The following is a 5,800-nucleotide window of genomic DNA, read 5'->3' as shown; positions in this document are numbered from 1 at the left end:
AAAAAAAAAAAAAAAAAAAATTCCTTCACTGTGTAAACTTTTATTTTTTACTTTTTATAATAATGGACTCAAAAAATATTTGTCATTCTATGACTGACTTAATTTCAGCATATTGCCCTCTAAGTTCATTCACGTTATGAGGTGATTTGTGGATTCTTCATTATTCTTTTTTGTTGCATAGTATTCCATTGTGTGTATGTACCATAGTTTGATTATCAGTTCATCTGTTGATGGGCACTTAGGTTGTGTCCATCTCTTTGCTACTGTGAATAGTGCTAGGATGAACACAAGTGTGCATGTACCTATATATAGCCTGGACCTCATCTCTTTAGGGTATATTCCTAGTAGTAAGGTTGCTGGATCAAATAGTATTTCTACTTACAACATTTTACAGAAGCACTATAGTGTTCCACAGCAATATTATCATTTTCCAGTTCCACCAAAAGTGTGTTAAAGTTCCAATCTTCCATCCTTCAACAGCATTTCTTATTTTCTGTTTCATTGACCTTTGCTATTATCCTTATGGTGGGATGATATTTCTTTGTTGTTTTTATTTGCATCTCTGTAATGGTGGCATGGTATCTAAGGCATTTGACTGCTAACCAGAAGGCTGGTGTTTCAAACCACCAGCCACTCCTCAGAAGGAAGATTGGGCAATCTACTTCTGTAGAGATACTGCCTCAGAAACCCAAGAGGGCTTGCTATGAGTTAATTCAATTTGATGGAAATGAGGTTTATTTTATTTTATTTTTTTCTTTTTGATGGCTAATAAAAGGTACTTTGGTGGGGTGGTGGTTCTGGCATTTGTCTACTAGCCAGAAGGTCTGTGGTTCAAACCCACCAGCCACTCTGCAGAAGAAAGATTAGGCAGCCTGCTTCAATAAAGATTTACAGCCTTAGAAACCCAGTGAGGATCACTATGTGTTGGAATTGGCTTGATGGCAATGAGCTTGAATTTTTGCTTTAACGGCTAATGATCATGATCATTTCTTCATGTGTTTGCTGACTACCTGCATATCTTCTTTGGTGATTTGTCTCTTCATGTCCTTTGACCATTTGTAACTGGATTTTAGGTCAATTTTGATGCTGAAGTATTGAAGTTTTCTGTAAAACAGAGATAAATCCCTTGTCTGATATGTCATGGACAAGCATTTTTTCCCAATCTGTAGGTTGCTTTTTACTCTTTTGGAGAAGTCTTTTGATGCACATAAGAATTTAATTTTTAGAAGATCCCTGTCATTTAGTTTGTTTCCTGCTTTTTTTGCATTTTGGGTTATGTTTGATAGTCTATGTATGCCATAAATTAAGGCTCCTAAGATTGCCCCTATTTTATCTTTGATGAACTTTATAGTTTTAGGCTTTACTTTTAGGTGTTTGGTCCATTTTGGTTAGTTTTTGTATGTGGTGTGAGGTATGGATCTTGTTTCATGTTTTTGCAAATGGATTTCCAGTTTCACCACCACATTTGTTAAAGATTCTATCTGTTCCCCATCTAATGGGTTTTGGTCCTTTGTCATAGATCAGCTGTCCATAGGAGGATGGATCTATTTCTGGAATGTCAGTTCTATTCCACTTTTCAATGTGGATAGCAGTCTGTTTTGACTACCCTGGGTGTATAGTCAGTTTTGATAATGAGAACTGTGAGACCACCTACTTTATTTTTCTTCTTCAGTTGTGCTTTCCTTATCTGAGTTCTCTTTCCTTTCCATATAAAATTAATGACTTTTTTTCTTTAACACTGTTAAAGAATGTTGATCAAATCTGGATTGGGATTATATTAACTATATAGGTTGCTTTGAGTAAGATTGATATTTTTATAGTATTCTTCCTTCCTATCCATGAGCATAGGCATGTTCTTCCTTTTATTACGTTCTCATATCATTTTTTATATGGAGCCCTGGTGATGTAGTTATTAAATCACTTGGTTGTTAACCAAAGGAGATTTGGTAATGTAGTGCCTAAAGAATTTGACTGCTAACCAGAAGGCTGGAGGTTCAAATCCACCAGCCAATCCTCAGAAGGAAGGTTGGGCAATCTACTCCTGTAGTGGTACCACCTCAGAAACCCAAGGAGGGCTTGCTATGAGTCAGGTCTGACTCGATGGCACATAACAACAACAACAACATCCATGAGCATGGCATGTTCTTCCTTTTATTAATGTTTCATATAACATTTCATATGGAGCCCTAGTGTTGTAGTTATTAAGGCATTTGGTTGTTAACCAAAAGTTCAAGGGTTCAAACTGTTGGAATATTTCAGTTTGTCCTGTTGTGATGTCAACCATTTAATTTATTATTCATGTTATTTGCATCTTCTTTTAGCTAAATTTAATAGTGGTGTGTTGATTTTCATTTTTTTGAAAAACCACTTTCTAGTCTTGTAAATTTTTTTCTGTTTTCTGCTTCATTTATTTCTGCTCTGATCTTTATTATTTCATTTCCTTTAGAGAATGTAGCCTTCTTTTGTTGCTCTTTTTCTAATTGTTGGTATTTGTGGGTTCAGGTGTTGATTTTGACTCCTTCCTCTTTTTTAATGTGTGCATTTATTTCTATAAATTGCCTTCTTAATATGGCTTTCACTATGTCCCAAAGGCTTTGGTATGTTGTGTTTTCACTCTCATTTTCTTTTAGGAATTTTTTTTTTCTTTTTTTCTTTTTTGTACCTTATTTCTTTGTTACCTAATAGTTCTTAAGTGGTATATTATTCAGTTTCCATGTATTGCACTTTTTCCCTGGTCTTCCTATAATTCATTTCTAATTTTATAGTGTTGTGGTCTGAGAAGATGCTTTGTATTATTTCAATGTGTTTCATTTTTTTTCTTTTTTTTAATTTATAGAGGCTTGTTTCGTGGCATAACATATGGTCTATTGTGGAAACTGATCCATGTGCACTGGAAAAGAATGTATGTTTTGTTTTTGTTTTGTAGAGTGTTTTGTGTATGTGCATGAGTTTGAGTTGCTTGAAGTCACATTATTGAGATCTATCATATCTTTGTTGAGTTTTTTCCTAGTTTCTCTGTCTTTCACCAAAAGTGGTGTGTCAAGTTCTCCTACTATCTTTGTAGAATTATCTATTTCTCCTTTCCATTCAGTTAATATTGGCTTTATGTACCTTGGAACATTTTCATTAGGTGCATAGATTATGCATATGTATTACGATTATGTTCTCTTGGCCAGTTGACCATTTTATCATCGTATAGTGCCCTTCCTTGTGCCTTATGTCAGTTTTCACCTTAAAGTATATGTTACCAGAAATTAATATGCTATTCCCGCTTTTTTTTTAGTTGTCTTGATTTTTTAATTTATTTTTATATTTGTGTCTAAAGTGACTCTCTTGTAGGTAAAATATTGATAAGTCCTATTTTCTTATCCAATCTGCCATTCTCTTTCTCTTCATTGGTGCATGTAATCTATGCACATTTGGTGTAATTAGTGATAGGTATAAATTTACTTCAGTCATTTTTTGTGTTTTTTGTATTGATATTGATGATTTCTTTGTTCTGAAAATCTTTCTGTCCTAAGCTCATTTTATTATCAAATTTTCTTTCCCTTTCCTTCAATGTTTTTGATTTAACATTTATTAGGCCCTTGTGATTTTTTTTTTTTCTCATTTTAGTTAGAAAGCTTATTAATTTTCTTTGTGGTTAGCCTATAGTAGATTCTTATCTCCCTAAATTTGGGACAGTCTGTTTTACATTATATCATCCTGTCTTCCTCTCCATTTGGAAGTCATGTAATTATACTATTTATTCCCTCAATTTGCTTTGTAGTTGATGTCATTTACAGATTGATTTCTCTGGTTATCTATTTTCCATTTTGTAAGCTTATTTCTGTATTGATGATTATTTTTCTGGGTTGGTTTCTGGATGGTATTGTCATGTGTCTTAATCTTAAGTTGTTGTCTTCTATTGTTGGTATTCTGCTGGAAGGAATCCCTTTAGCATTTCTCATAGGGTTGGTCTGAATTTTACATATCCCTTAATTTCTGTTTGTCTTGGAATATCCTAATTTTACCATCATATTTGAGGGATGGTTTTGCTAGATAAAAAAAAAAAAAAAAAATTCTTGGTTGGCAATTATTTTCCTTCAATGTTTTGTATGTGTCATCCCATTGTCTTCTTGCCTGCATGGTTTCTGCTCAGAAATCAGAGTTTAGTCTTATTGGTTGCCCTTTGTAAGTAACATTTTTTTTCCCCCCAAGCTGCTCTCAAGATTCTTTGTGTTTGGTTATTACAAGTTTGATTATTATATGTTTTGATGATTTTCTCTTGGGGTCTATCCTGTATGGGGTACATTGAACTTCTTGGATGGATATCTTTTTGTTTTTCATCATATTGGGGAAATTGTCTGCTAACAAATCTTCAGCAATTTTCTGTGTTATTTATTTATTTATTTATTAAACCTCCTTTTGTCTTGGAATTCCAATAAGACACATATTATTTCTTTAGATATAATCCCATAGAAATCTTACATTTTCTTTATTTCTATAAATTCTTTATTCTGATTTTTCCTCTTACAAACTGGTGTCAAGTGGCTTATCTTCTAGCTGGGAAACTCATTCTTCAGCCAGTTTGATTCTACCTTTTTGTCCTTCCAATATGTTATTTATATCCATAATTTTCATGTCCATATTATGGATTATCAATTGCTGTTTTTGTATGATTTCTAATTGTCTGTTTATATTGTCATTTTGCTTTTGTATTAGTTTCCTCAGTTCTTCAAGGGTATTCTCCATCTTTTCCTTGCTTCTCTTTATGGTTTCCTTGAACTCTTGGAAAGTCATTTATATGTATCTTTTTAATTTCTTATTAGGTAGTTCAATTACCTGTTTTCCCTCAGGTCAATTTTTTAGTTCTTTATTTTGGACACTTACTTCTACTATCTTCTCCTGTTTCTTTGTTTGAATTGAAGTTGTCTCTGGTCTCCAAGACATTTTGAAGTTATTGTCATTTTGAAGTAAAGTCTGACCTGTTTCCATGTGCTTTCCACTCTCAGGTCCCACATGATTTTGGCTCACCTTAAAATCTTCCCAATCCATCTACACTATGTCTTATGCTATGTGTTCTGTAAAGCTTTTTTTTAAATTTAATTTTTTTTTACCTACTCATTCATCTTTGTGTTTAAAATGGCTTCTCTTTGGTTGATTCCAGCTTCTTTTCTCTCCACAGTCACTGACCTTCCTCCATCTCCCTTTCCATTCAGTGCTTAATATAAATCTTTATCTTCTCAGTAGATGCTCAGAATTCCAGAATCATTATTTGTATCTGTCTCACTTAGCTTATCGGAGTCTCTGTTGTAGAAGGATTGAGCAGAGTGTTAGCAAGATGCTAACTTTACTCCATTTCCTCAATTCCCGTTATTATTAATGTTTTCTATGTGGTGGTGTAGTGCTGAAGGCATTTGACCGCTACCCAGAAGATTGGTGATTCAAATCCACCAGTCATTCCATGGAAGGAATATTGGACAATCTACTTCTGTAAAGATTTACCACCTCAGAAACCCAAAGGAGGTTGCTATGAGTCAGAATTGACTTGATGGCAGTGAGTCTTTTTGTTTGGTTATAATTTGTTAAGCTCTTCACAGATGAATTCCTTCATGCAGTTTCTAAAATCACTTTCCTAAAGATATATTATGTCAATGATTATGACGATATTCCAAAAGCATTTTTAAAAAGGCAAAATTAATACCTTCAACAAACAGTAGGTGACTAAATACATGTATCTATGTGTATATACGTATCATCAAGGTACATGTTGTTGTTATTGTTTTGTTATGTGCTGTCGAGTCAGACCGACTCATAG

The sequence above is a fragment of the Orycteropus afer genome, unplaced genomic scaffold, assembly GCF_000298275.1.
Source record: "Orycteropus afer afer isolate SDZICR_OR568_19922 unplaced genomic scaffold, OryAfe1.0 scaffold00200, whole genome shotgun sequence".
Taxonomy (NCBI): domain Eukaryota; kingdom Metazoa; phylum Chordata; class Mammalia; order Tubulidentata; family Orycteropodidae; genus Orycteropus; species Orycteropus afer.
Note: the sequence above shows the minus strand (reverse complement) of the source record.